At 42.7% G+C, this 26,925-nt stretch overlaps 1 long non-coding RNA gene across 3 annotated transcripts in view; it reads right to left on the bottom strand.

Moving 5' to 3' along the window:
- Positions 1–5,111: 5,111 nt before the first annotated feature.
- Positions 5,112–26,925, bottom strand: part of LOC129656946 (uncharacterized) — a 59,301-nt gene continuing 37,487 nt past the window's right edge. For 2 of the 3 annotated variants that reach the window (XR_008716540.1, XR_008716539.1), the window contains one exon: positions 14,143–15,108. This is a non-coding gene — a long non-coding RNA (uncharacterized LOC129656946). Of the gene's footprint in view, positions 6,405–14,142; positions 15,109–26,925 lie in introns of those variants that run through there. The other variant, XR_008716541.1, reaches the window with a different exon arrangement.

Raw genomic sequence — 26,925 nt, 5'->3', positions numbered from 1 at the left:
GGCATTCCTCTCATGTTTTTATAGAGTGCTCTGGTGTTATAATTAAGGAACCCAGTGGGTGGCCTCTGTTCGCTGCTAACTAAATGAATTCTGATGTGCTTCGATCAGGAAAAATGTGCCTGTGTGATATTTCTGACTTTTAGTGTTCCTACTCCTCCCTTGATATTTCAAATCAACTATGGCTTCCCTCAGCTCAGCTTTGATGATCTAATTTGACACTAATTGCTGAGCTCTCTGTAAGAAACCATACAACTGCTCTGGGTACAATTCTCCTTGCCTAGGAAATCAGCTTTCATATGCATCTCTCTCTTTGTACCTCTGAAAACTGAGTAAAATGCTTACTCAGTTTGTAAGTAAGCTTACAAGTAAAGAATCTGCTGGATGGCATCACTGACTCGATGGACATGAGTGTGAGTGAACTCCAGGAGTTTGTGATGGACAGGGAGGCCTGGCGTGCTGCTATTCATGGGGTCGCCAAGAGTCGGACACGACTGAGCGACTGATCTGATCTGATCTGAAAGAATCTGCCTGCAGTGCAGAAGACCTGAGCTTGATCCCTGGGTCAGGAAGATCCCCTGGAGAAGGGAATGGCAACCCACTTCAGTACTCTTGCCAAGAGAATTCCATGGACAGACCATGGGGTTAAAAAGAGTCAGACACGACTGAGCAGCTAACACATTACACTACTCACATTTCCTACATAAGGGGGTTGAGACTGATCCAATAAAAATGCCTGATAGTAGGGATTACAATTAGTCATGGCAACAATTAGAACTTTTTGAAACTTTCTTCTTTAAATTCTGAATAATTTCCCAGGATGATCTAAGTGTATTGGGAAGAACATTGGGTTTAGAGTCAAAGAGATCTGAAACCACATTTGAGCTCCACAATTTATTAGGTTTTGACCTTGGACATCACACTGAATTTCATTTCCTCACCTGTCAAGTGCCATCATTAAGAGTCATTTCACAGAACTGTTGTGAAGATGCAGTGAGCTTACTTGTGTTTAACCTCTGAATGATTCTGGTATGTTGTTCTGAATTAACGTAACAGCCACCATTTATTAAATTCCTGCTATATGCCAGGCTCTGGACCAAGACCTTCATGCAAATCAACTTCAGAGGTCACAACAAGCCCGGTGAGTCCTGGGTTATTAACTGTGTCCGACTGAAGGCATAGGCAGGCGAAGCAGTAGACCCAAGTTCCTCTTGCCAGGTAAGCAACAACCTGGGATGACCATACATCTTTTTATGTTCACATGCATCAGAATAGACAGGAATCGAAAATGCATAATTTGAGGGGCTTCCCTGGTGGTCCAGTGGTTAAGAATCCACACTGCAAAGTGGGGGATGCGGGTTCAGTCACTGGTGGGAGAACTAAAGACCCCACGTGCTGCTGTGCACTAGAGTCTGAGCACTACAGCTACTGAGCCCACGTGCCACAGCTAAGAGCTGCAAGGAAACACCCCACGTGATGCAACCAAAACTCCATGCAACCAAATAAATACATATATATTTTTTTTTTTTAATGTGTAATTTGAAATCTTCACTCCTCTGGAAAACAGAGAACTCAATTCAGAGAAATCTCATCAACGAAGAAAACGTTTCTAATGATATACTTGAGGGAAGAAAGGTGTAAAACTGCTCCTCATACACTCAATATTGTGACCCGTCCAAATGGGTCCAAGGGTTACTTTGGCAGATAGCTTGACAGGGAGCTGGTTAAAGGGATGGAAAGATGCACAATCGTGTGACACAGGGATTCCACAGGGAATTCAGATGAATTCAGCTGAACAGGGTTTCAGCTGGAGTTCTGTGGCTGCCCACATATCCCTGAACCAATGCTTTCTACATGGGCCTTATCACAGACCAAGTGGACTGTCCTTGCTTTTTTGGAAACTACAACACACAAGACAATCTCTAAAGACAGCTTGATCATCAGGAAGGAAGAATACTTAATAGCACGCTGATATTTGAAATAGAATGCTGTTACACTCCCCTGAGTTGAAAGAGGTGTTAAGCAGGCAGGTTCACAGATTGGTTTCAGTACCATCTGGAACATTAGTTTCAACACTAAAGCAACCTCACATCACAATACCCTTTAGAAATTTGACGTCAATACCATGCCTTACTCCCCCGACACTTTCAATCACTGTTTCAAAGATACGTCCCTCCAGTCAACTATCCTGCCTTTAACCCTTAACACTAGACTAATTTTTGGATCAGGGAGAACCAAATCCCCTGATCCAAATGTCAAAACCTAATAAATTAAAAAAAAAAAAAAAAAACCTAATAAACTGTGGAGCTCAAATGTGGTTTCAGATCTCTTTGACTCTAAAGCCAATGTTCTTCCCAATACACTTAGATCATCCTGGGAAATTATTCAGAATTTAAAGAAGAAAGTTTCAAAAAGTTCTAATTGTCACCATAACTAATCCATCTCCTATTCACTCCCAAATCTTCCCACTTTCTCTCTAGAACCTCATTTCCTGATCATCAAATCCAGTGCATTTTTCATCCTCCAAAAGTGAATCTTTCACCAGGTCTTCGCTGAACTCGAGCCTGGTCTTCCCCCGGGGACTCTCCTCGTCTGCAGCCCTCTCTAGGGGTGCCTTTTAGTCTCGCAAGCCTCACTTGACACGAGGCTTGGAGGTGGGCCAGCACCCTCTGCAGGCCTGTGTCTTCTAGTTATACAATCTTAAATGCCTTTTTCTTCATGATCGTCAACCAACCCCCTCACATTCGGCCCCAAACATGAACAGCAGCTGATTCACACTCTCCTCTCCACCCTAGCCTTACAGTCACTGGCGTGGTTTCATAATCTATGTGCAAGCCCCATAAAATGCCTTTCCCTGCAGTTCCTAGGCTTTCTCAATCTCATAACCTTCGATTCTACTCTAATTCTGTCACCTGGATATATAACCACACCCAGAAACTTGTCCCAAAGAATTGCTTCACTGATGAAAACTTAATCACCAATATCCCACAACCTGACCACACAACCTACTTAAACTTCCTGTTCTGTCAACTCTTTTAAACTTGTTTTTCAACTTCATAAAAAAAGAATACTAGCCTTTTGACCCATTTCCCCAGGAAGCCATTTTCCCTGATCAATCAGTTCCCTTCTGCCCTCATTTCCCTTCCTCTTCTAGCCTTAATTAAGCTCTTTAAATATTCTCTTATCAGTAACTTTGATTTTCTCGTTCCATTGTACTTCCTCTAAAAACCTGTTCTCGGGCATCCAGGCAAAGAAGAAAAAAGTACCATACAACATACTTCTGTGACTCCATGTCTTCTCCCTTAGCTATGCCTCAATATTTTTCTGCGTACTTCTCTCTCATCGTCATTTCCCACAAAGATTGCTTCAACTCTTTACCACACTCAGTTACCTATGCTCTTACTCCCAGGAGACGCCCTTACCTCTGTCTTCACCACAGACACAAAGTGATCAGGTAGGAATTACCTCACCTTCTAATTCCTCTCCTCTCTTCATTCACACAATCATCCTATCAGCATCTTCCCTTACCTCCTTTTTGCCCATTCCAGAGACAGTATCTCAAAGTCTTATCTCAAACTAATCCTCTAGATCACATCCTCTTATCCTTTAACTACTTTTCTACAATCCATGCATTAAAGAAGAAACTGAAAAAGGAACTATAAAATATTTTGAACTAAAGGAAAATTAAACAGAGCATATCAACATTTGTGGAGTTCTACTAAAGTATTAGTTGGGGGAATGTACAGCATTAATCTTGTGCCTCATAAAAGAAGATCTCAAATTGATGACCTAACTTTAACCTTAAGAAACTAGATATGTTAAGTGAAAAATATACCCAAAGTAAGCAGAAGAAAGGAAATAATAAAGATCAGAAATGAAATCAATGAAATAGAAAACAGAAAATCAGTGGAATAAAAACTCGGCTCCTGAGAATGATGAAATTGATAAACCTCTACACAGACTGAAGAAGGAGAAGAAGAACACCAACAATACCAGCAACATCAACAACAAAAGAGGGAAAAGATATCAATTGCCAATCTCAAGAATAAGAGATACAATATCATTACAGATTCTGATTTTTTAAAGGAGTTAATATATTAACAAGAACTTTATAAAAATAATTTTGACAACTTAAATGAAACGAAAAAATGTATTGAAGATAATACCTACCAAAGCTCATTCTTTAGAAATAGATAACCTGTATAGCCATATATCTACTAAAGAAATTCAACGTGTTTTTCAAAATCTTCTCACAAAGAAAGCTCCAAGCCCAGATGGCTTCACTGGTGACATCTTCCAAACATGTAAGAAAGAAATATCAATTCATACAAACTCTTCCAGAAAATGAAAAGAGACTACTTCCCAATTTGTTCTATGAAGCCAGAATTACCATAATACCAAAGACGTTACAAGAAATGAAAACTATAGAGCAATATTTTTCATGAACACAGTTAGATAGTTTTTGTTTCAAAAGCAAAATTATTTGTTTTACCTACCACATGTTTAATTTACTGCTGCCATTTTTACTCTCTCAGGTCAACTGGACTTATACCACACATTTGCTGCAAATGGATACAATATTTTATGATTTTTGCAGTTGTGACAATTTTACAAGTTACCCAACTCAACCTGGCTCTATATGATTTTTGCTAAGCACCAAACTTAAAAGGAAAAGGGAAAACCAGAGAAATAGAATTAACTTCCCTAAATCCTCACACCTTAATTCTTAGTCTCATAAATAAAAATACAAAAAAGTCTGTAAAAGTTTATCCTGTGTTATGAAATGATAAATATGGATTGTGTGTAGATTCTTTTGATTATGCTCCTGGCTTTAGCAAATGCCACAGAATTATATGCAAAGCAAAATGTTCCTTTATTGATAGTTAGGGAGTTTGGGATGGGCATGTACACACTGCTATATTTATAATAGATAACCAACAAGTACCTACTGTATAGCACAGGAAACTCCGCTCAGTGTTATGTGGCACTCTGGATGGGAGGAGAGTTTAGAAGAGAATGGATACATTTACAAATATGACTGAGTCCCTTTGCTGTTCACCTGAATCTATTACAACATTGTTTGTTAATCGTCTATACCCCAATACAAAAAAAGTTTTTAAAAATGCTCCTTTATTTAAAAAAAGCAAAGACATGATCTTTCTTTAGAACATTTAAGTAATCTTTGAATTGATTCATGAGAGTTTGCTATTCCTTGGTACACTTAAATCTCTTCATTCAAAATATCAGTAAAAGCTGTCATTAATTTCAGTGATTATTATTATTAAGTAATTTAAGCATCTTAGTTATTCTTGTAACAACCATAAAAGAAGTTTTTATTTTCATTTTTATAGAAGAGGAAACTGAAGTTTAAAGAAATCAAATAACTTTCCAAGTTCACAGTTTGTAAGTGGTAGTACTGAACCTGAACTGAAGTCTATGCAATTTCAGAGCTGAAATTTGAGTTTAATAACAATGCATATTTTGCCTTCTCAAATGTACCTATCTTACACACAAGTGAGTTTTTATACTCATACCATCTTGCTCCTGCTAAATGGAGGGGTTTAAAATAGTCTTTCTGCTATCACAAGGCAATGAACTTAAGATACTTTTCTAACGTGCAGAAAATAAGCCAAAGTCTAAAATAAATCTCAAATTACAAAGTTCAAGTATTTTAATTCAATAAAAGATATATCTCTTTCCCAATTTGTAAACAATTTTCAATTATCTCTATTTCTATTCCTTTTAGTCACCTGTATAACTTAATTTCAGCATATTTGGAGCATACAAATGTCTTTGAATAAGCAAAAACAATGATTATTCATTGGAAATTGAAAGAATTTCATGTCATGACAGTAATCAAAATAAAATTTCATTAAGCTTCACACCTAAAATATCATACATTTTATAAGTTCACTGTTAACCTGTGATATGGCAACGTGTAAACAAACAATGTGATATGGCATACAATAAAATGAGAGGCATTTTTCTGCTATTCTAGAAGCTAACAAATTGCACACTAATTGCCAAAATACCTAATTCCTTTGCAAATCAACCTTTATTGCCTCTGCTGCAGATTTAGTTTGGTTAACAATATTGAAAATTATGTAGGTAAAAATAACAAATGATATTTGGAGAAGGAAATGGCAACCCACTCCAATATTTTTGCCTTGAAAAATCCCATGGACAGAGGAGACTGGCAGGCTACAGTCCATAAGGTTGCAAGAGTCAGACATCACTTAGCAACTAAATAACAATATTAAAATTTAAAATACCAGGGTAATATCATCAGTAAAATATGTATTGATTTAAAATGTAGTTGGTTTATAGGACAAACATATTTCTTAACCATGTTCATGTATATATATCCAATTTTTCATATTTCAGGTCAAAGGTATCAGCAGATAAGTCTAGAAATAAAAAAGAAGAACAATTCAATTAGGGGCCTGAGAGAGGGTTAAACAGACCTCTCCATCAATGTACAATTCAGTCAGAGTCTTCAGTTTCCCTCAAGTGCTCTCTCTTCTGGCCCCACTAATGCTAAACAGCACTGCTATTGGCGGCCCAGCATTTGCTCTCTCAGGAGGAGAACTGAGATATACTTGGCATGCCAACTCACCCTGTGGATTTTCTAAATTCCAACTGAGCCATGCTCTCTAGACCGGGCTTTGGAGATGTGAACTCTTATCAAGTAGGAAGTAAGATAAAACACTGGGCTAAGTTCACTTGGGGCCACTGACTTATCTAAACCCCTCTTCCCAGAAAAGGCAGCACAAGGCAATTCTACTCCTCATTTTTCTCAGGATTCTTACTTGAGTTTGTCATTTTATCCCTCCTTGGCTACTAAGCAACATGAAATCAGTAAAATTCCCTGAAGTTTCTTCTATAGCATATACAGACATCTTCAGAGCCTAGACATCTGCTTTACTGAGGCAATTTGAGAAAAAAGGAAAGAAATGAGATGATAAATATGTCAATATGATTGACAAGAAGCTTCATTTTGTAAAGGTCTAGGGACCTTCAACAGAGAAGGCAATGGCACCCCACTCCAGTACTCTTGCCTGGAAAATCCCATGGATGGAGGAGCCTGGTAGGCTGCAGTCCATGGGGTCACTAAGAGTCGGACACAACTGAGCAACTTCACTTTCACTTTTCACTTTCATGCATTGGAGAAGGAAATGGCAACCCACTCCAGTGTTCTTGCCTGGAGAATCCCAGGGACAGGGGAGCCTGGTGGGCTGCCGTCTATGGGGTCACACAGAGTCGGACATGACTGAAGTGACTTAGCAGCAGCAGCAGCATTATCTAGAATTGGGGCTCAAATCTGTGCCCTTATAGGCTCATCTCTAGAACCAACATCTAAAGAATATGAGAGTATTCATTTTAATTTCCTGTCCTGTGTGAAGTCAACATAAAATGAAAAGGCTTTTTCCTGAATGAAAAGGTAAGTAGTAACAGTCACCATTTTTTGAGTGTTTACCACTTGCTAGGAACAGATCGACAGAGAAGGCAATGGCAATCCACTCCGGTCCTCTTGCCTGGCAAATCCCATGGATGGAGGAGCCTGGTAGGCTGCAGTCCATGGGGTCGCTAAGAGTTGGACGCAACTGAAGCGACTTAGCAGCAGCAGCAGGCACAGATCAAAGCACTTTATCTACATTAACAACAAAATGCGGTAGTTCCTTGTGTCACCACCTCACAGATGAGAGGTGGGGCTCAGAGGGAGTAGCCAACTTGTCCTCACTATCAGTGACTGATTCAAGAATCTTCTCTTAGAAACCTTCTGTCCATGGCCTTGCCCCCTCCAGGCTTCCTGGGTCACTCCCTCCCTGAAGCTGCACTACACCTGCCACATTGCCCTCCACAGTACCCATCACACACTGTACTATGATTATCTGTCTGCACATATGTATCCCCAGCAAGACTGTGCCCCAGAGGGTGGCTACACTGTCTTGGGCTTTTGTATTTACAGTATCTGCTATGCGGTTTGATAGACATCGTCAGTTCAGTTCAGTTGCTCAGTCGCGTCCAACTCTTTGCGACCCCATGAATTGCAGCACGCCAGGCCTCCCTGTCCTTCACCATCTCCCAGAGTTCACTCAGACTCAATCATAGGGGCCCAAAAAAATGCTTATGAGCGAATGATTAAATGAATGGAGCAAATCATTTTAAAAATTAAACATCATTGGAAAAGGACCTATCAATGAAGCAATACCAGAAAAATGAAACAGAATAGGACCCTATGGGGCTCCTGGGCATGGAAGCCTTTCAGACAGTTGTTAATCAGGGAGGGAGGGGACATAGAGACAAAGGAGGGTCAGCCAAGGGACAATAGTGCAGCCTGGGGCCAAGACCCTGGTTCCACCTCAAGGGATACACGTAACCATGCCTGTGAGATCTTTATAGAACTAAACCCCCCAACAGATGGAAGATATTAGCATTCTTCATTCCAGAGAAAACCATCTGAAGGCAGATTACAGGAACCACAGAAGCTCATGAGAGTACCGGAGGTCGGACGAAAGGAGTGTAGGGCCTGTACCTCTACCTACAACACCAGAGAAGACTCTCCACGTGGACATCACCAGAGGGTCAACACCAAAATCAGATTGATTATATTCTTTGCAGCCAAAGATAAAGAAGCTCTATACAGTCAACAAAAACGAGACCGGGAGCAGACTGTGGCTCAGATCATGAACTCCTTATTGCCAAATTCAGACTTAAATTGAAGAAAGTAGGAAAAACCACTAGACCATTCAGGTATGACCTAAATCAAATCCCTTGCGATTATACAGTGGAAGTGACAAATAGATTCAAGGGATTAGATCTGATAGACAGAGTGCCTGAAGAACTATGGACAGAGGTCAGTGACATTGTATAGGAGGCAGTAATCAAGACCATCCCCAAGAAAAAGAGATGTAAAAAGGCCAAATGTTTGCCTGAGGAGGACTTACAAATAGCTGAGAAAAGAAGAGAAGGGAAAGGCAAAGGAGAAAAGGAAAGATATACCCATCTGAATGCAGAGTTTCAAAGAAGACTAAGGAGAGATAAGAAAGCCTTCCTCAGCGATCAATGCAAAGAAATAGAGGAAAACAACAGAATGGGAAAGACTAGAGATCTCTTCAAGAAAATTAGAAATACCAAGGGAACATTTCATGCAAAGATGGGCTCAATAAAGGACAGAAATGGTATGGACCTAACAGAAGCAGAAGATATTAAGAAGAAGTGGCAAGAATACACAGAAGAACTGTACAAAAAGGATCTTCATGACCCAGATAATCACAATGGTGTGATCACTCACCTAGAGCCAGACATCATGGAATGTGAAGTCAAATGGGCCTTAGGAAGCATCACTACAAACAAAGCTAGTGGAGGTGATGGAATTCCAGTTGAGCTATTTCAAATCCTGGAAGAGGATGCTGTGAAAGTGCTGCACTCAACTCCCCAGCAAATATGGAAAACTCAGCAGTAGCTACAGGACTGAAAATCTCAGTTTTCATTCCAATCCCTAAGAAAGGCAATGCCAAAAAATGTTCAAACTACCATATGATTGCACTAATCTCACACACCAGTAAAGTAATGCTCAAAATTCTCCAAGCCAGGCTTCAACAGTATATGAACTGTGAACTTCCATATGTTCAAGCTGGATTTAGAAAAGGCAGAGGAACCAGAGATCAAATTGCCAATATGTGTTGGATGATCAAAAAAGCAAGAGAATACCATAAAAACATCTACTTCTGCTTTACTGATTATGCCAAAGCCTTTGACTGCGTAGATAACAACAAACTGTGGAAAATTCTTCAAGAGATGGGAATACCAGACCACCTGACCTGCCTCCTGAGAAATCTGTATGCAGGTCAAGAAGCAACAGTTAGAACTGGACATGGAATAACAGACTGTTTCCAAATTTGGAAAGGAGTACATCAAGGCTGTATATTGTCACCCTGCTTATTTAACTTATATGCAGAGTACATCATGAGAAATGCTGGGCTGGAAGAAGCACAAGCTGGAATCAAGATTGCCGGGAGAATTATCAATAACCTCAGATATGCAGATGACACCACCATAATGGCAGAAAGTGAAGAACTAAAGAGCCTCTTGATGAAAGTGAAAGAGGAGAGTGAAAAAGTAGGCTTAAAACTCAACATTCACAAAACGAAGATCATGGCATCCAGTCCCATCAGTTTAGTTCAGTTCAGTCACTCAGTCGTGTCCAACTCTTTGCAACCGCATGAATCACAGCACACCAGGCCTCCCTGTCCATCACCAACTCCCAGGGTTCACCCACACTCACGTCCATCGAGTCAGTGATGCCATCCAGCCATCTCATCCTCTGTCGTCCCCTTCTCCTCCTGCCCCCAACCCCTCCCTGCATCAGAGTCTTTTCCAATGAGTCAACTCTTCGCATGAGGTGGCCAGGGTACTGGAGTTTCAGCTTTAGCATCATTCCTTCCAAAGAAATCCCAGGGCTGATCTCCTTCAGAATGGACTGGTTGGATCTCCTTGCAGTCCAAGGGACTCTCAAGAGTCTTCTCCAATACCACAGTTCAAAAGCATCAATTCTTCAGCACTCAGCCTTCTTCACAGTCCAACTCTCACATCCATGCATGACCAAAGGAAAAACCATAGCCTTGACTAGACGGACCTTTGTTGGCAAAGTCATGTCTCTGCTTTTGAATCTGCTATCTAGGTTGGTCATAACTTTCCTTCCAATGAATAAGTGTCTTTTAATTTCATGGCTGCAGTCACCATCTGCAGTGATTTTGGAGCCCCCCAAAATAAAGTCTGACACTGTTTTTACTGTTTCCCCATCTATTTCCCATGAAGTGATGGGACCGGATGCCATGATCTTCATTTTCTGAATGTTGAGCTTTAAGCCAACTTTTTCACTCTCCACTTTCACCTTCATCAAGAGGCTCTTTAGTTCTTCACTTTCTGCCATTACGGTGGTGTCATCTGCATCACTTCATGGCAAATAAACAGGGAAACAATGGAAACAGTGGCAGACTTTATTTTGGGGGGCTCCAAAATCATGGCAGATGGTGACTGCAGCCATGAAATGAAAAGATGCTTACTCCTTGGAAGGAAAGGTATGACCAACCTAGACAGCATATTAAAAAGCAGAGACATTACTTTGCTGACAAAGGTCTGTCTAGTCAAAGCTATGGTTTTTCCAGTAGTTATGTATGGATGTGAGAGTTGGACTGTAAAGAAAGCTGAGTGCTGAAGAAGTGATGCTTTTGAACTGTGGTGTTGGATAAGACTCTTGAGAGTCCCTTGGACTGTAGGGAGATCCAACCAGTCCATCCTAAAGGAGATCAGTCCTGGGTGTTCATTGGAAGGACTGATGCTGAAGCTAAAACTCCAGTACTTTGGTCACCTGATGCGAATAACTGACTCCTTGGAAAAAACCCTGATGCTGGGAAAGATTGAAGGCAGGAGGAAAAGGGGACAACAGGATGAGATGGTTGGATGGCATCACTGACTCAATGGACATGAGTTTGAGCAAGCTCCAGGTGATGGTGATGGACAGGGAGGTCTGGCGAGCTACAGTCCATGGGATCACAAAGAGTCAGACATGACTGAGCAATTGAACTAACTGGGCCTGCACACAATCTAATCCTTATCACCAACTGTATCCTTGAACCATTGCTATAAAACTCCACACCAAATCCTCCCAGGATGCGACACACAGTTTTCAGGGCACAAGCGCACTGAGTCCCCCTTTGCCTGGCAAAGTGATATTCTTTTTTACTTCATCCAAAACTCTGTCTTCAAGATTTTATTCAGCAGCAGTGCACAGAGATTTCAGAAGGCGATGGCACCCCACTCCAGTACTATTGCCTGGAAAATCCCATGGATGGAGGAGCCTGGTAGGCTGCAGTCCATGGGGTCGCGAAAAATCAGACACGACTGAGCAACTTCACTTTCACTTTTCACTTTCGTGCATGGGAGAAGGAAATGGCAACCCACTCCAGTGTTCTTGCCTGGAGAATCCCAGGGACGGGGGAGCCTGGTGGGCTGCTGTCTATGGGGTCACACAGAGTCGGACACGACTGAAGCAACTTAGCAGCAGCAGCAGCAGCAATGTGAGGAAATACATCCAAGAGTTCTTCTAACACTTTAGAGCTGATACTCTCATACTGCCCTCTCCTCATCCTCCTATCTGTTGGAATAGTCAGTAAGTAACATGCTTCTCAAACGGAATGGCACAGGCTGAAAGGCAAGGTGGGAAGAGTGCCAGATTTAGAGACCAACTTTCATTTGAGACTTGACTCCACTGAGCTTGGTCAAATCACCCAGCCATCTAAGTTGCCTTTTTTCATCTGTGAGATAGGATCACGCCCACCCATGCACCTATCTCACAGTCCATGTAGGGGTTCAGAGAGATCATACTATGTATGTGAATGAATACAATCGGTGAAAAGAATAGCACAAAAGTTAACGGCAATAATAGACAGACATTATGGTCTGGCTAACTTCTATGCATGCAGCATGGGAAGACAAATGGGAACTAGTTTCTAAAGAGCAACCACTCAAGCTAGGCACTGTGCAAGCAATTTAGGTACATAATCTCACTTAAGCCCCCACCAGCCCTGGGGAGTATAGATGCCATCATGTCAACTTCACAAATGAGAAAAAAAAAATGAGTGTTAGGCGGCTGAGTGAATTATCCAAAGCTATTTGTACAGGGCCAAGCTGAGAACTGGTGTCATATCTCATTGATTTTGAAGCATATCGTTTCATCACCATTCTGCTGCCTTCATGGAGTATCAGTTGTCATTATACAAAATTACCTGAAAATTTGCACTTATAGTTAAAAGTTCTATTTGTCAGAATGCAGAAAAACTTTGAATATTTGTTAAAACCTATTGGCACCTTTCAAACTGGAGCCTTTGAGACTGAAGCAGCCCTTTTATCTGGAGTTTAAGAGGGGCGATAAATGACAGCACTCTGCCCTGCACGAGCTCGAACGCGCAGAGCGACAGGCCTGAGACGGACAGAGATCGGGATACACTTACTGACACCCTGGGACCGAAGGATGTGTCTGGCTCCTTACATCCGACCGCATTAAGCAGCCTTCTCCTCCCCAGCCACTGGCATCATGCAACATCCGCAAGCCATGCCAGAGCGGACAGCTCACCTTGTGCCAGAGAGCAGGTGAGACCACACCTTCTAGTGGACAGACAGACGAAATAAGAGAGACACGGAGGAGCTTAGCTGAGCTCTGTTGGTTCTTCCTCTCAAATCGGCTAAGTGCTGCTGTGATGAGGGGGAGTGGAGAGAGAGAGCCTGGAAGAATCCTACCCACAGTCTGCCTTCCTAGACCTCGAGTGAATCTCCTGTCTCTCAATGGAAATATGAGTGGGGAATGAAATCACTTTTGGATTTGGGGGTTTTCTATTTTGAAAATTGGAGGGGGTCTCTTCTGGAAATGTAGGCCAATAAAGACTAATTTACTCTTTTAGTTACACCAATTGGAAATAATGAAAAGACAGCTCTTAGGGCATAATACACAGAAGCTTCAAAACTCTATTCAATATGACAGTCCTATTTAGGAGCTGACTCCTGTGCTCAAACATCAAAGGCAAATTTTCTTAAAGGATAACTAGGTTCAGATAAATTGTTTCCCTGTCTACACCCACAAATGAATAAACTTTTTATGAACATCCCTTGTGCTACTTCCCTTTAGCCAGCCAAGCCTGTAGTCAGAATGTGGCTGTATCTCACTGTGTTGTAGAATGTTGGCAATGCATATGTATTTATTAAACACCTACTATTTGCCAAACAGTGAGAAAACACACAGGGGCTATCCAGGAGCCTCCATTCTTGTGAGGGAGAGATGGACTACAAGCGTGTAAACAAACAAGATATTTTATGATACCAATAAGCACTGTGAGGAAGAAAAATAGGATAGTATGATAAAGAGGGGCCTTATTTGCGATATGCACAATGAGAAGTTGGCAGCAGTATGAGGATCTGGGGAAGAGCAGTCAGGAAGAAATAGCAGGCCTTGAAATGGGCGTGAGCTTAATGTCTTTTCAAGGGGTGGGAGGAAAAGGCCAAAATCGCCAAACAGGCAGGAATGAGAGAGAAAACAGGATGATAAGGCCAGAGAGGGAGCCACGAACTGGACTGTGTAGACCTGTGGACAGTGTGAAAGAGTTTCAGTTTTATTCTCAGTATGACGGGGAAGCTACTGAAGGGTCTGACCAGGAAATGGGTGGGTCTGATGTGCACACGACCATGCGATGCTGTGACAGGACCGACTGCAGGCGGGCAGGGTGGACAGGACCGACTGAGACACGCGGGCAGGCTGAGCCAGAGCCTGGAGCTGATGGGAAGTGATGCGGCTCAGGATATACCAACATTCAAGAGGTGGCATTGATGGGAGATGCTGACACAGATTTAATGTGAGTGTGAGAAAGAGAGGGGAAGGACGGATGAATCCTCAGTGTGGTAATTAACAGCAAACAATAACAAACAATGGGATTATTGACCACCAAGCAGAAGACCTAAGAGATGTAGGCTGGGGACACGGGGGTGATATCACTCAGTTTGGGGCCACATGAAATTTGAGATGACCGTCAAACACCTAAGAAGAGATGTCAGGAGAAAAATGAACATGTGAGTCAGACTGAAGGAAAAATTCTGGGCTGGAAGCGTATCTGTGAGAGTCACTGGGATCTGGTAAAAATCAGTTCGAGAGAGAAGAAAGCAAAGAATCAGCTCTGGGAAACTGCAGTGTTTACAGACTTGTGAAGAAGAGCCTGCAAGACAAACACATGGAAAGGTCTCTTTGAGTTTGGTGATAAGGAGCCCTAGACCAGGTTATGTTCCGAAGACAACGCAGTCAAGGTGTTGAGCGCTTCAGTACCGAGGAGGGCAGATGACGGGTGCACAGCCTGCTAACCCTGATGGGGGCTGTTGCAGTAGAGTTCCGGAACGCAGGCCCTCAGGCTTCCAAAGTCTTTTCCCATCTTCAGGGTCTGTGATTTTGATGACCTGCCCCAACCTATCAATATTTCCTCCTTCATTTCTCCCCGAAGCTTTCTTTGGCGGCTCTTTTAGTTGTCCACACTTTCCCAACTAGTTCAAAACAGCCAGCAATTTTACCTGAAAGAAAGTTAAGTAAAATGAAATAGTACAATCCATGAAACTTATGCCTAGGTTTTCCAAAAAGTCAGCAACAATTCTCCTAGGCACTGTAGGAATGCCTTGGTGGAACGAAGCGTTTGTGTTGCTTTCTCAGATTGCACTCCATGAATTACTTCACTCCACAGGAGGCCTTGCAGGTCTGGTCTAACAACTTATCTTCAGCTCCAATTGTAATCTGCCAGATCATTCCTGGTTTCACATCAGTCTTGGAGATGAATCAGCTTTTTAAGTGGAGGGGAGGGAGCATCATTTTATTAAGTAAGAGTTATTGTTACCGTTCCACTTATGCAAAGTTTGCTATGTGTCAGGGATTATTAGTATCATGCCCTGGAAAAAGGAAGAAGGGTATGTGTATGTGTGTGCCTGTGTGCACATCAGATCAGATCAGATCAGTCGCTCAGTCGTGTCCGACTCTTTGCGACCCCATGAATCGCAGCACGCCAGGCCTCCCTGTCCATCACCAACTCCCGGAGTTCACTCAGACTCAGGTCCATTGAGTCCGTGATGCCATCCAGCCATCTCATCCTCTGTCATCCCCTTCTCCTCTTGCCCCCAATCCCTCCCAGCATCAGAGTCTTTTCCAATGAGTCAACTCTTCGCATGAGGTGGCCAAAGTACTGGAGTTTCAGCTTTAGCATCATTCCTTCCAAAGAAATCCCAGAACATAGGCACATATAAACTCTCATACACCTGCAACTCTATATGGATCAGTGTGAATCTGATGTAGTGGTTCTCAGTGAGAGAGAAGGGCAAATCTGTACCCCAGGGGACATTTGGCGACAACTGGAGACATCTTGGTTGTTGTATTGGAAGATGCAACTGGCATCTAGTAAGTGGAGGCCGAGGATGTTGTTAAACGCTCTATAATGCATAGGGCAGTCTCCTCAACAATAGAGAATTGCCTGACCCCAAATGTCAGGACTGCTGGGACTGACATCACGCTGGAAGGGCAGAGAGCACTAATCTGAATGGAATATTCCATAGTCAGCGCGCATGGTACACAACTTCATAGACCTGGCCAGACACATCAATATAACTGATCTATAATGTCATCACTGGTCTGCTACGAACTGTGGGTCTGAGACACCGACAATGATATACTTCACTAATTTACACAGCTATCTGTGTTAGCTGATGCCTACAGAAAATCATTTTCTAAATTTAAAATGTCAATTTCATATATCTCATCCTAGCCTAGCTTGCCTCAAACCTCAGGAAATGGAGCGACCAGCCCTGCTTCGGACTCAGTTCGCTCTTCTCTAATTCAGATGATTTTCTGCTGTTACCTGCATGCCCTGGGGCTGGGTTTTTTCTGGACCGCTGAAACACCAATGAAACACCACCACCTCCACCCCTCTCAGCAGGCCTCTAAGGAGTCTTCTGTCCTCCCCCCATGCCCAACAGAGGAGAGACTGAACATAACCATGCCAGATAAGAGAACAAGTGACCAGAGTAAACAAGTGATCAGCCTAACACACAGAAGGCCTGACGTGAGATTACCTTCTTTCCAGAACCTATCAGCAACTGTATTTGGCAACATCTACAAACGTTTTCTTTTTTTAATGCCTCTTGAGACTCAAATCCCAGTCAAAAATCAAACTGACCTAAATTTAGTAGAGTCAATTCTCTAATCTTAAGGTCACCTGAATATCTAGCCTTCCTTCTACAGTATGACCAAGGCTTTATCCTCTACTTGGTGGGGAAGGACTTATTTAAACAATACTTATATTATATTCTTAAAATAGACCTGAGCCTAGAGGAAAAAAATACAACTCAACCTCCATAGCAAGACATTGCAGAGCTGCTGGGTGGAAGAGCTTACCACAATCAGAGAAGTCTTGGGTTTCCATTTAATTCTTATTTGCTCAAATGCCAAAGTAATTTTTCTATGAGGAGAATGAAGTCATTCTTCACAGAAAGGGATCACTGTCTCAAAATTCATATGACCAGGAAACATAAGGCTAATATAATGAGCAGTTTCAGAAATGTGAACTAAAATAAAACGGGATTAAGAGATGACAAATCCGTACACGCAACTTAAGCACACAGAGATATATTGACAGTACTGTGGATTCTTTGCTTTTCTTCCAAGAAAAGGCATTTTCTCATACTTAAGCACTACCCCATACCACACTGCCCCAGTGCTGCTCACCATGGGAACCCAGCAGCCTGGTTCTTCAGGACTTGCTCAGGGCCACAGGGGAGGCAAGCGCCTGCGTGGTGGGGTCCTGAAATGGACTAGGGCATATACACCAAGGCATCACAAACACAGCGAAAGATGAAAACACACACAGATACCAAGAAAACCATCATTGATTTATTTCCATCTTGGTTCTTTCTTGCCCTTCTTTCTCAGCTCACACCAGTGTGCAGTACAGCGCAGAGATAAAGAACATGGACCGGGTCAAACTCCAGCTGCACCTTGGCCCAGCCACTTGACTGCAGGCAATTCATTTGTCTGTCTGTTACTTGGGTTCTCCATCTTTAAAATGATGACGAATAATGATAATGGCCACCTAGGGCCACTGTGATTGTTTAAAAAAAGGTAATACTAGTTTGGGCTTAGCAGAGAGCCTAACATTTGGTAAGCTGATGAATATGAATCATTATGGCCCACAATTTGGATTCTAAGATTCAAAAGAGCAGAATTTTAGAAGATCTCAAAGATGGTCTAACTCAGATCCATTTTAGGAAACAGGAGCTTAGAGAATTTATGTGATGTATCCATGGTTACACAGCTAGTTAGCCATGGGATGAAATTAAAATCCAAGTGCCCTGACCCCTAGACCAGTGCTTTTTGGGGGAGGGGGGAGGTGGGAAGAAGGATGGTGTACCTTTGTTTGAAGAAATATACTAATAGGTTCTCCTGCCAGAAAAATTATGAATACTTCCATGCAGTAGAAATATATCTTTTAGTCTGCTGTCTGCGTTCATTCAGCCAGACCACACTTTAGTTGCAGGCAAAACAGCTGGTCCAGCCCAGACTTGTCACACAGTCACCCTGAGCCTCTAAACAAGCCATTAGCTGGCAATAGCAGATTGGGCATCTGTCACTGCAGGGCACATATGGCCCCATTAAATTGTAAGAATAAGGTTGTCACAAAAGGTCATTAACTACTTATCAGCTTTCTGTGATGAGCTATAAGCAGGCACAATGATCTTCCCACTTGACCTCAATGTCTCTAACTCTCTCCAGCATTTGGAGAAACTGAGGGCAAATAAATCAGGAATCTTCCTGTGGTGATCCCTGGTCAGTCTCAGAAAGGATTCCATTCATTTACATTCCCTTTGGTGAGTCCGTTCTTTTTAAGACATGTTTCACATGGTCTTCATAAAGAATCCCAGAAGGAGTGAAAGTTTATAAATTAAGTCTAATACAACATAAAGATTGGGTTTGTATTAAATACACATGCTGCTACTGCTGCTACTAAGTCGCTTCAGTCATGTCCGACTCTGTGCAACCCTGTAGACGGCAGCCCACCAGGCTACCCCGTCCCTGGGAGTCTCCAGGCAAGAACACTGGAGTGGGTTGCCATTTCCTTCTTCAATGCATGAAAGTGAAAAGTGAAAGTGAAGTCGCTCTGTCGTGTCCAACTCTTAGCGACCCCATGGACTGCAGCCTACCAGGCTCCTCCGCCCATGGGATTTTCCAGGCAAGAATACTGGAGTGGGGCGCCATTGCCTTCTCTGAAACACACATGAGAAAAGTATAAAAACAAGGGTGAACTAGACCAACGACTTGCAGTGGATTACCCTGGAACAACAGAAAACACAGTCAATAAAGAATCATACCCTTCATATTTACAAGGACAATTACTAAGCACTAAAAACAAAAAAGCTCAGATATATGGATAGTGCTTTTAAAATATGACAGGAGATCTTTTGACATTTCTTTGATTGCAAGGTAAGGTCTGGGCTTCCTTGGTGGCTCAGTCGGTAAAGAATCCACCTGCAATTCAGGAGATCCGATTTCAATCCGGGGTTGATAAGATCTCCTGGAGAAGGAAAAAGCAACTTACTCCAATATTTTTTCCTGGAAATCCCACGGATCTTGCTCCCACAGCTTCACTCAGCAAACACGTTCTTGGAGGCCTCACTGTTTCTCTGTGTGCTGTGCCTTATACCAAGAAGGATCTTCCCACATGGACCAGTCTGGTGAAAGTCTCTCCTCTTCCAGGAGCTGGCCCTAACTCTCCTCATCACAAACATCCTCGGCGCCCTTTTCCGAGTCCCTGTTGCTCCCTGTATCCACTTCCAATCACTTAACTCACGTCTAAGTGACGTGCTAAAGCCAGGGACTCAGACTTACTCATTTTAGAATCTCCACTGTTAGCACAGTGCCCCATTTATCAAAGATACTCAACAAATGTTTGCTGAATGAATAACTCAATGTGTTTCGTTTCAGCTTTAGCTGCCAAGAAACAAAGCCAAATCCAGTTACCAAGTATAGCAATTAACTCATCCCAGGTGTCTGGTAACATCTGCTTCCTAACTCTTTGAGATGACCTTGTTCTCTTTTTAGACATAATTGTCCTATTTTACATTAGGTTTAATACGTATGCTGTTTCAAATGCTTTTAAAAAGAAGGTGGGATATACATTTTGAATAAATCAATAGATACATGAGTTTCTCAAAAGACGCCTGTGTTACACCCATAGCACAGGAGTAAGAGGGGAAAAAAATCACTGAAAAATATGCTACACTTCTCAAATCTAATGACTGACACTTCTTCCTGTTTTCTTGAATGAATGAAAATAGAGAACTATAAGGAAATATCCACTCAGATGAATGTTTATTCATTCAGCAAATAGTTATTGAGCATCTATTTTGTATAAGGTACCTTGGGTGACATGAGCAAAGACATGATTCAGACCCCAAAAATCAACGAGCTTCCTGTATTGTGGGTTAGATGAGACTGGTATATAAACACGTGCTCGTGCTGAGTTGCTTCAGTCGTGTCCAACTCTTTGCAACCCTGTGGACTGTAGCCCACCAGGTTCCTCTGTCCATGAGATTTTCCAGGCAAGAATACTGGAGTGTGTTGCCATCCCTTCTCCAGGGAATCTTCCTGACCCAGGGATTGAACTCACATCTCTTACGTCTCCTGCATTGGCAGGCAGGTTCTTTACCACTAGCTACCTGGGGAGCCCTGGTATATAAACACAGTGCTGCAAAGTAAAAAGCCAAGACATGGAAGCAGCCTAAATGTTCATCAACAGATGAAAGGATAAAGAAGTGAGTACATATTTATACATACACACACACACACACACACACACATACTTAGCCATAACCAAAGAATGAAATAATGCCATTTGCCACAACATGGATGGGCCTAGAGATGATCATACTAAGTGAAGTAAGCTAGACAAAGACAGACAAACACCATGTGATACAATTTATATGTAGAATCTAAAAAATAAATTATACAAATGAACTTATATACAGAACAGAAATAGACCCATAAACATAGGAAAAATCTGATGGTTACCAAAGGGGAAAAAGGTGGATGGGGATAAAAGGAGTTTGAAATTAACATATACACATTAGTATATATGAAATAGATAACCAACAAGGACCTACTGTGCAGCACAGAGAACCATACTCAATATTTTATAGTAACCTATAAGAAAAGAGTCTGAAAGAGAACAGATATATGAATGTATGCCTGAATCACTTTGTCATACACCTGAAACTAACACAACCATGTAAATCAACTATACTTCGATTAAATAAATAAATGGAGGAAAAAAGAGACAGTGTTGGAGGTAAGAAGAGGTCTCAGGGGGTTCCAGGTGATGTCAGTTAAGTCACTGAGAAAGGCAGTTTAGGATGGAGCAAAAGTGAGGGGAAAGGGCAGGTAGACAGGCTTTGAGAAAGACAACCAGCAAAAGGCCATCTGATCTATCAAGTGAGAAGTGACCATTAGGACGAGTGGCAGTGGATGAAAAGGAACAATTTAACAATGAGCTGAAGGATCATAGAGGCTGACAAAGTGTGGTACAGTTCAGGGGCTGCAAACCCACATGGCAAAGGAGCCAAGCAGATAACACACAAAAGTAAAACAGCTGAGTACAAGATCTGCAGCCCTCTGGATCGACATTCTACTTCCCATACGAGACAGAAGCATTGGTACACATAGAGATTTCTGTGTGTAAGGAAAATAAGATCGCAAGGCAGTGGTACACGGTAACTGACACTTCATCTAAGAGTTGCAGACAACAGGGAGCGCTGGGAGTGGATTACAGGGTCTGCAGAGAGCCCACACCCTGTCCAAAGACAGAAAAAGAAACTCAATTCTGAGAGATTGCTGTCACGTGCAAATGTGGCCCAGTGTTGCCAGCTCCCCAGTGTGTTAAGAGAAAGAGAAATACAAATTTTTATGCAAATCTCCCAATGTTTAAATATTCAGGCAGGGAGGAAACATGGTATGGGTCAACAAAAAGGTTTGCAGTCAGAAGCCAGCTCACTAATAGTCTAAGACCTCCTGAATCCACTGCTGCTGCTACTGCTCAGTCGCTTCAGTCGTGTCCGACTCTGTGCGACCCCAGAGACAGCAGCCCACCAGGCTCTGCCATCCCTGGGATTCTCCAGGCAAGAACACTGGAGTGGCTTGCCATTTCCTTCTCCAATGCATGAAAGTGAAAAGTGAAAGTGAAGTTGCTCAGTCGCGTCCGACTCCTAGCAACCACATGGACGGGGCTCCTCCATCCACGGGATTTTCCAGGCAAGAGTACTGGAGTGGGGTGCCATTGCCTTCTCCTAGGCTTTATTAACTCTGACAATGAAAGAGTGAGAAAAGTACAATGGTAATAGGACAGGTCAGCAGAACTGAGGGAAGAGTTTGCTTATTTGCTTGCTTGTTTCAGGATTCTGAAGAATTAAGCATTTTTATTGGCTGACAGGAAGGTAGCCTAGCGATCAAGAGCAAGAGATATGAAGCTGCATGTAAGGGAGTACAAGCTAAAACAAGAATTTTATTTTGTTGGATTTTAGTATACTTTGGAACTAAAAAGCCTCTTGATGAAGGTGAAAGAGGAGACTGAAAAAGTTGGCTTAAAGTTCAACATTCAGAAAACGAAGATCATGGCATCCAGTCCCATCACTTCATGGGAAATAGATGGAGAAACAGTGGAAACAGTGTCAGACTTTATTTTGGGGGGCTCCAAAATCACTGCAGATGGTGACTGCAGCCATGAAATGAAAAGACGCTTACTCCTTGGAAGAAAAGTTATGACCAACCTAGATAGCATATTCAAAAGCAGAGACATGACTTTGCCAACAAACGTCCATCTAGTCAAGGCTATGGTTTTTCCAGTGGTCATGTATGATGTGAGAGTTGGACTGTGAAGAAAGCTGAGCACCAAAGAATTCATGCTTTTGAACTGTGGTGTTGGAGAAGACTCTTGAGAGTCCCTTGTACTGCAAGGAGATCCAACCAATCCATTCTGGAGGAGATCAGCCCTGGGATTTCTTTGGAAGGAATGATGCTAAAGCTGAAACTCCAGTACTTTGGCCACCTCATGCGAAGAGTTGACTTATTGGAAAAGACTCTGATACTGGGAGGGATTGGGGGCAGGAGGAGAAGGGGACGACAGAGGATGAGGTGGCTGGATGGCATCACTGACTCGATGGACATGAGTCTGAGTGAACTCCGGGAGTTGGTGATGGACAGGGAGGCCTGGCGTGCTGCGATTCTTGGGGTCACAAAGAGTCAGACACGACTGAGCAACTGAACTGAACTGATTTTGATAAATAATCATCAGGGAAAGAAACATCTTTGTTAAGTACAATTCAGAATTAATTGATGAACCAGACGTGACAGCTGTATGATAGACATTGCTACCATCTTATTTTGTAAAGAGACAGTGTCTATAAAAGATGGACAGCCCCACAGGTAAGAGAGGCCCCACTAGCAGCCAGGATAATTTCATTTTGCAAACGAGAGTTCCCGTGTCTGTGATAGGGCAATGGGGCCTGTCACCATGGAAACAGAAGGTGTCACTGAATGGTTAGCACTCTGCCTTTCAAAGAATGGAAGCCCCCTTCTGGGAAAAGGAACTTGGGTTTGGCCTTCAAAATCCCTAAGTTTCTTATCATTTGGAACCTGGTTAATGCCTTCAGTGCATCACTAAGAAGAAAAAAGCCAGCGTTTGGCCAGCTATCCTGGTCAAACTGCCAGCATTTGTCGTCCAGCTCAGGGAAGGAGAAGGAAGAAGCAGAGCGCCACAGACAGCCTGTGGATTTCAGAAACCACAATGTGTGGGACATGATCCTCAGGCAGAGGGCTGGTACTGGGTTCTGAAAAGCCCATCGATAGCTCCCCTTTCCAGGTTAAACTAATGCAATTCAAACAGAGTGGTGAGATAGTCAGATTATTAATAATTTTATGTATTTTTCATGCCAGTGTCACAGGGAGACTGGAGATCTGGGGAGATTTTTCTGTTTTTGTTTTTTTTTTTAATTTTATTTTATTTTTAAACTTTACATAACTGTATTAGTTTAAGAGGAAAGAAAACTGCTAGGAACAAGTGCTTCTTAAACACCTTTTCAAACGTTTGAAAAGAACAATTTAATACCTTTAGTATGACGGTAACTCTGATACTTTGACTTTCTTCTCCCTGGCTTCCGATGCCCTTCAGGAATGACCCCACCCTACAAACTCAGACTATATTCCCCATTTCCCAAAGTATGTCCTTACAGGCCAGCTGCCCCAGAATGGTGACATTCCACAAAACATCGCCTGTTTATTTAGCAAACATTTAGAGAGCAGCTTTTATGTGCAGGCACCGTGACAGGTGGTGGGGATCTGTGCTGACCGGCGTGAACATGCCCCTGGTCTCACAGTGCTTACCAGGGGCGGTTCCACCTCTACTGCATGCATCCTCTCCTCTACAGGAATGCCCCCCTTCCTGCTCCCTGCCTGCAAACTCTCCCCATCACCCCTCTTTCAGAGAAACTTCTCTATATTACCGATTGATTCATCAACCTCTCCTTTGAAGTGCATCAGTTCTTTTGAGCCTATAAAGCATTTAATGATTCCCAGGTGGCACCAGTGGTCAAGAACTCATCTGCCAGTGCAGCAGACATAAGACACTCGGGTTCAATCCCTGAGTTGGGAAGATCCCTTGGAGGTGAGCATGGCAACCCACTCCAGTATTCTTGCCTAGAGAATCCCATGGACAGAGAAGCCTGGTGGGCTACAGTCAGTGGGGTTGCAAAGAGCGGACACAGCTGAACAACTCAGCACACAGCACTCACTCATACCCTGCACCCCCTGCTCGTGTCTCATGAATGCCATCTTGCCTCCCCAGCTATGACACAAAGCTCTTGAAGGGAAGAACTACATTTTTTTTTTTCTCCTCTGCCTTCCATGTGGTCTAACACAAAACTCAGTACATTGTGAGAATGCGATGCAGATGACCGCATCTCTCCAAATCAAATTGAAGAGCAGCTCATTTACCCTTCGTATTAGTTTCCTATGGCCTCTGTAACAAATTACCACAAGTTTGGTGATTAACTGGGATGTCTTCTTTCTCAGTTGTGAAGGCCAGAAATCTGAAATCAATATCACTGGGATAAATCCAAGGGGTTGGCCAACAGGGCCAAGCTCCCCCTGGAGACTCCAAGGCAGAATGTGTTCCTTGCCTCTTCCAGTTTCTGGGGGCTGCTGACAATCCTTGACTTATGGCCACATCATCCAATCTCAGTTTCTATGGTCACCTTACCTTCTCTTCTTCTATCTGTGTCAAATCTCCCTCTGCCTCTCTCTTGTAAAGACACACATCATTGCATTTAAAGTCCTCCCGGATAATCCAAGGTAACCTCCCCATCTCAAGACCCTCAACTTATTCACATCTAATAAGGCCCCTTTTCCACATAAGGTAACAATTACAGGTTCCAAGGATTGGGGCTCGATATATTTTGGGGCCATTATTCAGCCCACCATACCCTTAGATTAAGGCCCTTTGATTTAATAAAGTTGTAACAATCAATCAACTAAAATCATGAAGAATATTCTCTCTCATCTAGGGCTTTCAACAAATAGACAAGAATCAGAAAACAATGAAAAATAGATATCACAGCCTACCAGTAGAAAAATATTGCGCAGTTAAAAATTGTCAGAAGTATTAACTACTGGAAAAGCAATAATTTGAAATAAGTCAAAAGTATTGATTGTATCCCATAGGATCAAAAGCAGATTATTTCAAAGTAGAATTGCTGGAAAGATGACAAATTCAGGTTAATTTTTTTCCTCGGGAAGAGAGGTTTTTGCAGTGGCATTCAGCCACAAAACCAATCTTTTCCCACCCAAAACTGCAGATGGAAATAAATCTCCATTCTCTTTATTATTAAAGTGTTAAGACAAGTAAGGTCAGGTAGCCCACAGGCTACATGTTTTCAGGGCAGACTGGATCCCAACATCAGCAGAGTAATTCAACTCGGGGGGGTTACTGATTATGTGTTTGGGAAGCTAGGGAGGTGGAAGGTTCACCCTTCATAAGGCAGAACCCTGAAGGAGACGGCAATAGTTTGAAGACAGTTTAAAAGAGATAAATGATTGTTCAGTGAGTATGGTTAAAAGCAGCAAATTTCTGTTACAGTTTTTAGGGTCTGTGTTGTCCTGGACTGAGTTGTATTGTAATAACTAGACATTATGCAAACACAGCAGCGATGTTTAAGGCCCTTGCTACATGTATATGAAGAGCAAATAGTGAAAAGCGCCAGGTGACAGGAATCTCTGAGGTCCCGAATCAACTCTCTAGTGAGAAGCTGCGTGCGTGCTGTCGCTTCAGGCCTGTCCAACTCTTTGTGACCCCATGGACCGCAGCCCTCCGGGCTCCTCTGCCCATGGGATTCTCCAGGCAAGGATAGTGAAGTGGGTTGCCATTTCCTTCTCCAGGGGATCTTCCCGACCCAGGGATCAAACTCACGTCTCCTACATCTCCTGCATTGGCAGGAAGGTTCTTTACCACTAGTGCCACCTAGGAAGCAAATGAGAAGCTAATACTGGTCAAACCAATCTCATTGACCTATTGAAATGCTAACTTGGTTGACTTGGTAAATGATTATCATTCCCCCATAGCAGGATTTGGGTATTCTCAGATACTGCCTTTAAGATTCTAATAAAAATTCCACTCATAGTCCAGAATAAAAATACAAATCTCCAGGGATGTCCAACCATCACACAGCCAACCTGCAGCTTCCCCCCCGCCCCCCCTCCAGTGAACCTGTTCAGTGATGGGCAACTCGGGAGCCCTGAGAGGTCCTTACAGTAAAGCCAGAGGAGGCAGTGAGTACCCTCGGTCACCAAGAGGGCCTGCTACGGTCTACAGTCTTTGTTGCTAAGGCAAGGAAGTGCACAATACATTGTCAACTGAATTTCTTTTAAAGCAATCCTAAAAGCATTTCTGTGGAAATTCCTTATCTGGATAATTTTCCTGGGAAAAACGTCTCTCCCAAAGAAGCTAGATCAGAGGCAGTTCTTCACTCTCACCAGAGTGGCTCAGAGCCATTTCCTCCAACTCCTCTAGACCCCAGTGGGTTCCTACCCAGGACCTCCGCTTAATTCTCATCTCTGCGTGGCCTCTGAATCATTTCACATCATAACATGTCAATCGCTATCTCCTCTCTTCAAGCTCGGGCTTGGAGTGAGAAGCATAAACATCCTCCACGGAGGCAGCTTTGTTTGTCCAGACCCTGTCCCCTGGAGAAGTTATGATCGGCAGGAAATGAAAACAACCAGCATGGCTTTTGTTCGCATTGATTTCAGTG

This window comes from Bubalus kerabau, chromosome 1 (assembly GCF_029407905.1).
Source record: "Bubalus kerabau isolate K-KA32 ecotype Philippines breed swamp buffalo chromosome 1, PCC_UOA_SB_1v2, whole genome shotgun sequence".
NCBI lineage: Eukaryota > Metazoa > Chordata > Mammalia > Artiodactyla > Bovidae > Bubalus > Bubalus kerabau.
The sequence above is the reverse complement of the archived record's forward strand: the minus strand, read 5'-3'. Positions and strand labels throughout refer to the sequence as shown.